Genomic DNA, 12,001 nt, shown 5'->3' with positions numbered 1-12,001 from the left:
ATGAAGATCACAAATTAATTGGCCAGTTTATGGTTAAATCAGATGAAGGCTCGGAGGATTATAACTTAATTCGGAAAATTCTAATACCAAAATTATCTAAATAATCCCGTCGCAAATCACCAAATTTGGGAATTTTTCGGTCTCTCGCGAATTATAGGTACAGAGTCCGTAAAAATTCATCCCTTACAGTCCATTTAAAATTTTCTTGAACTAACTAGAAATTCAGGCTTGATCGTATGATATTTAATAATCCCAATTCTAGAAAATTCGAACTGAATCTATATCCTTAAAATTTCTCGGTTCGTGACCGGTGCGTAGTTCGCAGCCTATCGATAACTAATCCTTAAAAAAATTATTTCGAGCATCAAACCGTCTTCTCTTAAATGTCATAACTTAAAGACCTATTTTCCGAACCTCAAACTTATCGGAAAATACGAGGGGTTACAACCAATGTAAAAAAAAAAAAAAAAAAAAGTAAATTACTTGCACTATTAAGTGTAAATAGTGCACTTTTAAGTGATTTTACTTGCACACTTGCATCTATTACTTGCACTTTTAACATATGTTACTTGCATACAAAGTTTGCATTATTAAATTAGTATTTTAGAATTCATCAAAGTACCATTCGGTATCTTGTCGTATATCAATACATATTATCAAATTTTCTATAAAAGTAAATATTTCAAGAATCCATAAATATGACCTGTGGCAGAGATGTTTGATTAACTTGTGCAATAGCAATTTTCAAGGGAAACACCCTCACTGGATAGTATCCAAACATAGTTTTTGCAACACAGAACCCTATTAATTTTACCAGTTTGGCGTGATCCATGCGTCCTCTCGTTGCCACTTCTAACGTAAACGAATTCTTGATTAATTAACCAAAGTTCATGTTAATATATATACATATATATATATATATATATATATATATATATATATATATATATATATATATAATATACTCTAACATATCCATAGTATATGTTCAACAATTATGTCAATTCTGATTATAATGGGGTTCGAACCTAAAACTTTCTTTATGAAAATCAATGAGTAAATTAAAATAATAAATAATTAATGGAATATTTCGTTACTAAAATTTACACTAACAGAATGCATAGATATTTCTAAAAAAGTAAATGATATAATAAAGGGTAAAGTAGAAAAAATAATAATAAAGTATTAAAATCAAAATAATATGAATCATTCATTTCAACTAACAATTACATCAACATTTTTTAATTCTTGTTAGAGGCCTAACTTTATTGACTATTATTAAGTTTTCAACTAACAATTACATCAACATTTTTTAATTCTTGTTAGAGACCTAACTTTATTGACTATTATTAAGTTTGTAGAAATATATCAGTAGAAATATCAAGCGCATGTTTAATACATTTAACAATATTTATTACGCTAATGACCTTGTGGTCTAGTGACACCCGGTGTCCTGGTTAATACTTCCACATGGATGATGGGAGTGGGTTCGAGCCTCAGTGGAGGCAACTGTTGACTTTTTGTGCTTCAGTATTTTGAAAAAGTAGTTATGAACAAAGTAAAGTATTTTCTACACTCGATGCTCTCATTCACAAATCAAGATGAATAAAATTAAAAATATATCACTTAATCGTTGTAATAAGTATATTTTTGTAAAAGATGACAATTTTTTCTAAAAACTATTAAACTCTTTTGTTGTACGAAATATTTGTTTATCGCGCCAATTTTTTTATAATGCATTTTTATCTAGTTAATTTATAATCTGTCAACTAAGTCACGATAATTAATAAATACAAAAAAAAAAATACTTTTTCCCATACAAATTCAATTATCCAAAGCAGGAAAAAATAATTAGAGAGCGAAAATAAATTTTTTTTTTCCCGGAAATAAATTCAAAGCTGCTAAAAACGGCATTTAACAAGTTGCATGCTTATCTGTGCCGTAATAAAATTGCGTAATTTTTTCTTTTTTTGCTGCTAAAGAGTAAAAGGCGGCCAAGTTTCCCGTGAGGGCTTTTAATTTGATGTTCACCGCACCAAATTCCCAATTATAGCCATAACTCTTGATGGGGCCCAACCCCAAATCCGAATCCTGCAATACCCATCCCCACTTTTAAAGGATCTTAAAATGTTGTGTCCTCTCATCCAACCTCCACTTGTCAATTGCTTTTCCTTACCCCTTACTCGGTAGTTAAAATTTTGGTGTCGTTTTTTATGAGCTTGTGTAAGTGTGATTAAGAAAGAAAAAATAAGTTGGGAAAAAGACAAAAGAAAAAAACAAAACAAAACAAAAACTAAAAAAAAATAAATAAAAAGAAATGAATTACGCGCCCGCCTGGGCGCGAGGCGTGAGACGCAGTTTTCTTTCTCACCGCGGGGCCCACCATGGTCTGCCAAAATCTCAAGTTTGCCCAAAAAACTACCACTTCACATTTGTTAAAATCACAAGCTCTAATTTCTAAGTTTGAAAAACTCAACAAAAGTTGCTAATGGGGAAGGCATTAGAATGACCATTTCAATACGTCCCGCAGATATCCACCCGAATCCAGGTTGGATTCGAGTTTTATGTACAAAATCCACCTATAACCTCATCCGGCCCATTATATATATATATAGAGTTAATTATAACGGTTTCTAGAACTTTTACTAACTTTTTACGAAGTATTATTTTTAGTTCTAAACTAATATGTTTATTTTTTAAAAAAAAATTAACAATTTAGTTATTATATTTAATTATTTCTATTATTATGTTTTAATATAACTAGTGATTTTATTATTATTTTATTATGTGTAGTAATTTAAATATTATTTCAATTTTTTTAATATATAACAAGTTGTTTGGTATGCATAGTGGGCACCCGCACCCAGGGGGGCAAGAGTGAGTTTTGAAAATGTCCACCCGATGCGGATTGAGGTAGGGGTGGGTGGAGAAAATATAAGGTGGATCAAGTGATGAATGTAGCCATCCCCGACCCATTGACATCCCTACTTTTCCTTTTCCTTTACGCAATATAATATGCCAATATCCTCCTATGACCTTCCGTTTGGAAGGGCCACAAAGCCCACGACGATGCCATCAAATCACAAGGTCCTTGCATATTGTCTATTTATCTATTGCAAAAAAATAGTGATCCTCCTGCACCAGCTTCCGAACTAATCCCGGTTTAAATCTTTCATTGTTTTACCTGTAAAATATTTGGTTGTTTTGCTGGTTGCTTCATTTGGACTGGCCACTGGGGGTTTGAAAGGATTAGTTGGTATACACTGGGTGAAAACTCTTTTTGCAGGAACCTTACAAGGATATACACACCAAGCTGGATGGAAGTAGTGCTATATAGAAGTTGAGAAATGATTAAATTTGCTTCCTAGAATCAGTATTTTACCATTGGATTTACACTTTTTGACATGAATAAAGGCTTCTAGATATACTGTCATTATACCAAAATTTATATTACTCCATGGACAGTCACTACACAAGCTCAAAAAGTTGTATCAGAGTTATTTCTGTGTGGAAACAGGATGTGTATGAATTACTCGAGACGAAATAAAATTGCCCGAACCTTCCTATTCATCTGTCAGCGGATGGGGCTCCATTGGTGTAGGGCTGACGTTTCCAATTCGGGTTATTTGCAGATCATCCAACGCCTTCTGCACTTCCATGCTCATTGTAGTATCCATGCTTCCAGTTGGCTGTTTCTTGTGGGCTTTCTGCAAATGAAGATTAAGTGAACTGCTGCTTAAGCCAGCATTGTTTCCACATATGGAGCATACCTTCATTGTTGGTTTCCGCTGTTGCCATTCAATGGAGAGCACACCATGTAACTTCTTATCGAGGTCCATAAGAACCCTCGCAAAACCATCATTAGGTAGGGCTCTCCGGTGCACCAGCTTCAGTGTATTCCATGCTTGCAATAAAGTGAAGTTCCTGCACCACCAATCTTTAGTAAAGATTCTCGCAAAACCATCATTAGGTTTTAGCTATGATGGTCGTTTGATATAATGACAGTTCATGAAAGCGTTTCAAACAAGATTCATTCAATCATCTTACCCCATCATTGAGGCATGAAAACATGCAAAGTTTAAGGTGATCCAGTCAGGGGTATGTTTCATTTTACTCAAAAACCAAAATTGTCCCATTAAACTATACACTAAATATATCTTGCAAAATAATTGACTGCAAACCTTTTGTGCACCAAGCTTTATGTAGATCAACTATTTATAATGATTTAGGAAACTAAACTATAGGAAATGTGAGCATTACTGGTAGATAACTCGGAAATGTTCTTCTAATTTGTTATCTGCACTGAATGTAGCCTTTTCTTACGTATATAGAGAACAGAACTAGTTTGATTGCATTAAACATTCAGGACTTACTTTCTGAGCATTAGGTATGCAAGAACTAGTGTTGCACTCCTGCTTTTCCCTTCAAAGCAATGAACCAGAATCTTGCCATTAATTTTTTCAACATGATCAATGAAATCATGTGCTTCCTCAAAGATATCAGTAATGTTTGAGTCCTCATTATCACAAATCTGTTTGCAGAATACCAAATAATCGTCACAAAATGCTATTAAAAGAATGAAGCATTTGGTGAGTTTGGACCCAAAAGAATGAATCCTTATGCTTGCACAGAAAGATTTGAGAACTTACAGAAAAGTTTTGGTACACAAATAAGCCAGGAAACTGAGAGTCTGACTGTCCAATTTCATTGGCACATAGGCATAAAATGTGTGTAATTCCAAAATGTTGCAAAGTGTATACAGATCTTGCAGCTAGTGCCCCACCGATGAACATGGTGTCTGTAACTTTTGACGGTTTTTCAGTATTTGCAGCATCAGATATCAATGATATCCTTTCAAGAATGTGTTCAAGCCTGACCTGTAAGATGTGAAGAGTTTTAAGTAAAAATGAGTTTTGACAGAATCAACAGTTTGAATGTTAGAGAGTAGAGACAAATTTTATTTTCCAAAAACCAAGTGTAAAAATGCCAAAAACTGCTATAGACAAGAATGCAACCTTCAACTCATACGCATCAACCACGTAATTATTATCACTGCCTCCAAAGAAGCCTGACTTGAAACCATTTTCCTGGCACAACTTCACTACATCATTTTTCAGCATCTCATTCCATTGTTCTAGATCTTTGTTTAATTCTGCATCTCCCTGAGAAAGGATATTGGGTTTTGAAAAGTTAAATACCAATGGCCAAAATCAATTCCAAACAGTTAGCATCAGGCCAATAAGAAAACATGACAAATTTTGGGGTAGTACATGAACTCCTTCAATGAAAATGCTTTCCCCTCTATGTCACTCTAAAAGCTTGTAAGGTTACCACCATTTTACACCAACAAATGCAAAATGATTATATGCACTTAAATGAAAATATTTAAAACATGAAAATATCACAGACCTTAGCAAATTTGTACAAGTCACGGAGTTTTGATGCCAAACGTACACTTTGCAGGGAGTCTCCACTGCCCTTACTAAGTTTTCCCATCCAACTATCCCGTGAAAGCGGAGAACCACTATCCAAGCTCTCTTTACATACTGAAGACAATGACCTAAATGCTGCTCTCTGTAAGTCTGAATCATTTGAATCCAAGTTGTTGTCACAGATCATCCTTTCCTTGCTTGGAGAAGGAGGAAAATTACCAGAGATTCCACTAGCACATGATGTTGACTCCATCCATTCTTCTTTGTCAGCATCGCCAGAGGAAGACCTATCAACAATGTTAAGAAGCAGACGCAAAAGGCTTTCTAATTTCTGATGAAGGGTGAGAAGAAATATGTGAAATCCCTGTAAATCACGCAGAGATGCACGGAATCCACTTCGAAATTTTTGAGTAATAGATTCCACTTTAGCCAAATGTGAATCATTTATCATTTCTGAATCATCTGATGAGGATCCTAATTTTCCTCCAGTTATCTCGTTTAACAGATTAGAAGCATACACAGAACTGTTGGTAAGGAGCTCAACCAACTTAGGATAATTTTCTTGGTCATTTACACGTTTTCCAACAGGTGGTCTGCGTGGAACCCCTGAGTCTATGGCTACAATATGAAAATCGGGAGATATTCGCTCATTTAAGGTTAGGCTTTTAACACTAAAACTGCTGGATTTTGAAGATTCTGTGGCATCTGAGAGATTAGGAAACTGTATTACTAATGCTGGATTAGGAGAGGGAAACCGAGAATCAACAGAAGTAGATCTTCTCCCTTTCTGCAATGCTTGAATAACTTTTGGTCTACAACTCTTTATTGCAGGATTGAAATCCACCTCCACTCCATCCATATTTGTAGTAGGCACCTTATCAGATAACAGCAAATTTGCTGAGTTTCCACGCCATCTGAGCTGTTGACATGGAAGGCGATCTTCATTCCTTATGACAAGGTCCAAAACCATGACCCTGCCAAGGGCTGCTGCTGTTTTCTCTGCAGCTTCCTGTGAATCAAATGCATTTGAACTCTCCAACAGAGGGGATCCATGTATGTAACTGCAAAAGGTAGTTAGTAAAATTCAGAGGAATAACTAATTTACTTTATTATAGCATCACGTTAACATGCTTCATCATATATGTAATTGACAAAACGAGAGAGCTTTAGTGCAGACAAACAAATGGTTGAAAGCTACTTAATGAACAAAGCCCCAATAAAAGTAAATATTGCCTGAATTAGAGATTATACTTAATTAACAGAATTTTGCTTTCTCATAATTTTTCCTATGCCATAGATAAAGCCTCTCAATGGGTCCCTTACCATGTAGTGGCAAAGAGAGAGAGAGAGAGACAGAGAGACAGAGAGAAGGGAAAAAAAAAACCCTCCAGCTAGACCCAAGTATAATGTCCTTTAAGAACAAGGATTGAGACATGTAAACAACACCTTCTCTTTTTCCAGTTTAATTTTGTTAATTAGTGCCTAAGTATCTCCAATGTTAAATGCTAAGATTCATTATAGCTACATAAAGACTCTTTCAGAATAAAATCAAATTTCTACGCACTTCATCAGTAAAACACAGCGACTTAGGTCAAGTGCTTCTAAAAGTTCTGAGCATGTCATTTCACTGATTTCATCCCCTTCTAAAATTGCAGCATCTTTTACTTTGTCTGCGGCTTCTTTTATCTGCAGCCACTCAGGACTAGAATTGTGAATAACTCTGCCCTGCTAGATTTGGAAAAAGTCAAACCTCTGATTTTAATAATATAGGAAGGTAATTGATGAAGCAAGAGGTACAACTTGTGGAGTTCGAACACCTAGCCACTTTGCAAATTCATAGCCAAGACGTTCTGATTGGGTGGCCATCCTTTTTGATGGTATCTTTATAACAGCTGCAGCTTCCTTGGGGGAAGATCCATCATTTCGAGGCTGGTTGAATAGTGCAAAAAAAACTACACCTCCAGAGTTGACAGTGACCTGCGCGCTCACATGGAATGATGAAACAATAATTAAAGTGATATAGATGCAGGGGGAGCCATTATTTTCCTCCTCCCCACATTTGTACTATCAAGTTCTACCCATGGAAAAGGGGGGAAAGGATACAGTACAAAGTTCTCAATTTATTTCCTCTTTGTCCCATTAGTGTACTCTGTGTTACTTTGGCAGGAAAAGAACAACTAAAAATTGCAAGGTGACAAGATTACTAAAAAATGGGGGGAAAAAACTAGATTAAAAAGAAGTTATGTCTACTTGTTTACACTCCATGTGAAGAAGTAAAATCTTACAGCCAACAAATGGGAAGGTCAAGGCTTAACTACCTCCAATGCTTTATTCATTTCTTCCTCAGACTGCTCAGTACTACTAGTTTGCTCTATGTGGTGGAGAGAAGAAAGCATGTTCCATGAAAAGGAACTTGACTCAATGTCCAACATGGCAGCTTTACCTAGTCTTTCCCACAAACTCACTTCTGAAGCTTGCTCAGAATCATTTACATTTCTTGATTCTGCAATGGAACAAAGATACAATTATAATTCCAAGACAGATTTTAATCAATAGGAGGATGCAAGTCCAGATTTTCATTTTTCCTGAAGAAACAGAAAAATAGAATAAGGAAGAATTGAATCAAGCACTAAGCTTTGAATATACATTGCTAACAAATCAACCAAAATACAACTTGAATGAGACATAATTTTATGCTCAAGTGCTGCATTAAGCATCAACAGGACCTTAGTATTCTCAGGTCAGCTGCTTCAAGCAGGGACAAGAAAGGAAAATGTCTTTAATCTTATCCGTGTTTAAAAAGAGGTCATTTCAGTTTTCAAAAAAAAAAAAAAGAAAAAAAAAAGAGGTCATTTCAAGGGCTTGAGCCCATTACAGCATTACCCAATTGGTGAGCTGTTAACAACCATACAAATCCCAATCTTCCAGTAATAGGTAAATCATAAATAAATCTATGCACCAGGTACTTCCCTCAGTTTGTGAATAGAAGTACAGTTCGCCCACACATTTATTTAACAAGGTGACTGACGAATATTCTGCTTCAGATATAAAGCTATATGAAATGAAACCATTATCATTGAGCTCTTGTCTAAGTGAAAAGAAATCATACCACTATCAAAATCTTCTAAGTTCAAATAAGTAGCATTCATTTTTAGTCAATTTCATTTGTTTTTAGCTCGTGTAAGTCTTTTTTTTTCCTCTTAAATACAATCACCCCTGGCTTTCCTGTGAGTTCACTTAACAGTACAAGCCTTTTAAACCAGTAATATCATATCAGAAGACTATTGGACTAAACTTAGTCTCTTATTGGCAAATATTCAGAAAAATAAGGCAATCACTCCATAATAAACAGAATGACATTTAAGCCACATTGTAGTAAAAACAGCACAATCAAGCTAGAGAGCATAGTATCAACTGTATGAGGTCGATGAGGAACAATGATTGGTACTACACTTACGTACCAGCTCCAGCCATCGTGTAAACTGATATGCCTGCCCCACTGTAACATCTCCCAACATACATAGCGCCTGCATTACCCATAACAACCCACCATGTTAGTCCAATCACCTTTTTCAGAATGCCCAGTTCTCTTTTCCTTTTTTCCTGGAAATTAGGTACAAACATTGAGAAAACCCGACCCCAGAAGTGATGGTGAGGGGAAACAATGCCTTTGGATCGTCGGATCCCAGATCAAACTCCTTCTCTTCCTCTTCTTTCTGCATATACATAAACCCAATTTGACTTTTATAAATACACACACGCAATCATCATTTGCAGCACAAACAAAGTGAAAACAAAGAAACAAACGGGATCATATATGCATATATAAAATGAGTGTATGTATAGGTATGATTAAGGGAGGTTGAGGCAACGATTTGGAATGAGAAGGTTGTAGAACGAGCACAGAGAGAGAGAGAACCTCGAGGGAGTAAAGGCCCGGTTTTTCTTTAAGCCGATTGGTCATTTCTTTTTCTTTTGCTAGAAGAAAATTTGAATAATAGTTCAAAAATTGCAGATAGCGTGATCTCCACAAATGAAATTTTCAACCAAAAGACCTGATTTTCGCGCTAGTTTTTCTGGGCTGTTGAGACTTGTGTGAGAGAGATAGAGAGAGAAAATTTGAGCATCGAGCGGTTTCCATGGACTGAGTGAACTCGTACAAAAGGGAACTCAGTAATACAACTCGGTCGTGCGCGCTTCTTTTGGTGGTTAACAATTAACGGCAACTTTGTCCCTCGTAAGCTAATACTTATAGTTCATATAAATACGAGACCTCGCCTTTCCAACTGTGTCGTTGTAGTATAGTGGTGAGTATTCCCGCCTGTCACGCGGGTGACCCGGGTTCGATCCCCGGCAACGGCGATTTTTTTTTCCTTTGGCGTTTTCCCTCATTTAATCTGCCGCCACTATACTTTTGTGAAAGAACTATTCTACTTTTGCCTTTTCGGTGGTAATTTTATTTGTAACATTTTTCTATATAATGACATTTTTGTATTTAATTCATAACTATTAACTTAATTATATTAAATCTTCAATTATAACAGTAATGTTAAATGAAATTTTCCATTTTTTTCACATTCAAACCATTTTAGAATTAAGATGAAATTATAATTTAAATATTCATAGAAATTTTGCAGGTAAACAATGTATCAGGCTATGGTGACATAGAGCGGTCTAATTAATACAAGAAGAGTTAGAGCATTCATAGTAGAGGTTTTTTCACGGTTTTTGAGATAGAAAAATCAACATGAAGAAAAGAGATTGCAAGAAAGAGAAAATAGAGTTCACATGCAAAAACAAGTTTTTGGAACAGTACTGGCGCATTGGAAACATACGAAGATGTGCGCGTTTCGCGCATAGCAAGCGCCCGGTGGCGCATTAATAGGTAGTAGTTTTGTCCCTGTTAGATCCATTTTCTTCTTTTGCTTTTTATTTTTTTCCTCCATATTCTCTTTCCTGTGTATCTTTAAAAAACCGTGTAAAAACCTTAATTGTATCTTTTTTTATTTTTTATTTTTTATACACTCAATCAAAGTGAGTTTTGGAATTCATAGTTAATGTGATGGGTATGGTTTTTCTTTTCTTTTTTTTTTTTTTTTTTTTGGTGGAGCTATAAGGACTTGAAGAGCAATTTCAAATTTTGAAAAAGATGAGAGATTTAGAACATAAGAGGGTGGAATGGATTTTATAATACTTGGTTAATATTAAATTAGTTATGTAAANTTTTTTTTTTTTTTTTTTTTTTTTTTTTTTTGGTGGAGCTATAAGGACTTGAAGAGCAATTTCAAATTTTGAAAAAGATGAGAGATTTAGAACATAAGAGGGTGGAATGGATTTTATAATACTTGGTTAATATTAAATTAGTTATGTAAATAATTACTTACAATTCCAAACATAAAGATATCTCACGATGATGGAAGACAAATGCCATAAGAGTATATTTCTTAAAAAAAAAGATTGTGGATTTTTGTTTTCTTTTCAATCATATTGATGTACCACAAAATTCACTGATCAATTCACTCCTCATTGTTGTAATCAATTTCTTCAATTAATCTATTCCAGAAATAGGTGCATCATTCTCATTTTCTTCTCAAGTAGATGAAATTTATTCTTTCCAAAGAAAAAATCACACCCACAATTCTCTTGAAATTTTTTCGAAACATTTACTAATGGGTCATTCAAATATTTACACAAATAGAAAAAATATACATAATTACACCTTCCATCTTTGACATCCATAAAATTTCCTTCACGAATCTTGAGTTGTGCAAATTGGAACTTTCATCCTATAACGACAATTTCACACACTTGATCAAAACATTTCACATCAGGAAGACAACTTCAGACGTCAATGAGGGAGAGCATATAGATTGATGTTTTGAGAAGACAAAAAAGATGAAGAAAGTCTTGAATTGAATGTGAATGTTCTTTTGTAGGGTTTGATTGGTTTTAAAGTCATTTTTAATTAAATTTAATGTCAACTTTGTGGAATGGCTACGTAGAAGAAACCTTATAAGAATGTTAAGTGAAGAAATTTTGGTACTAATGTGTTATGTTACATTAACTTAGATATTATTTTAGTCAAAGGTGTTAATTGAATATTCGTAAGTAGTGAATGAGTTTATTTGACCCTATCTCAAATTTATAATAATAATTCACATTTTAATTATTTATTATTTATTAAAGCATGAGTAAGATAACTTATAACACAAATAGTTATAGTTATGAAACAAAAATTCAATTCACTGAACGCATAATTGTGTACTTATTGGTCCATAATTGTGTACTTGAAGGCACATAAATATGCAATTGAAGGACAAATTTATGCACTCGAAGGCATGAAAATATGCAATTTAAGCAATTATGGTATCAAAAAGGGAGAGTTATTAAACTTAAGTGTTATTGAATCAATTATCCTTACAAATTGTTTGTAAATATCATAAATTTCATTAAAATTTAGTTATAAACTATTGCAAAAAGAAGACAAAACATATAATAAACGTTGACCCATAATTGTGCACTTGAAGGCACAAAAATGTGCACTTGAAGACACAAAAAAATGCACTCGA

At 34.4% G+C, this 12,001-nt stretch overlaps 1 non-coding gene and 1 pseudogene across 1 annotated transcript; one reads left to right on the top strand and one right to left on the bottom strand.

Moving 5' to 3' along the window:
* Positions 1–3,391: 3,391 nt before the first annotated feature.
* LOC116033006 lies at positions 3,392–9,154 on the bottom strand (annotated as a pseudogene).
* A 568-nt stretch (positions 9,155–9,722) lies between these two features.
* TRNAD-GUC lies at positions 9,723–9,794 on the top strand. The gene has a single exon. It is a non-coding gene; the product is annotated as a tRNA-Asp (tRNA).
* The last annotated feature ends 2,207 nt before the right edge of the window (positions 9,795–12,001 follow it).

The sequence above is a fragment of the Ipomoea triloba genome, chromosome 10 (assembly GCF_003576645.1).
Source record: "Ipomoea triloba cultivar NCNSP0323 chromosome 10, ASM357664v1".
Classification (NCBI taxonomy): Eukaryota; Viridiplantae; Streptophyta; class Magnoliopsida; order Solanales; family Convolvulaceae; genus Ipomoea; species Ipomoea triloba.
Note: the sequence above shows the minus strand (reverse complement) of the source record. Positions and strands in the feature narration are given on the sequence as shown.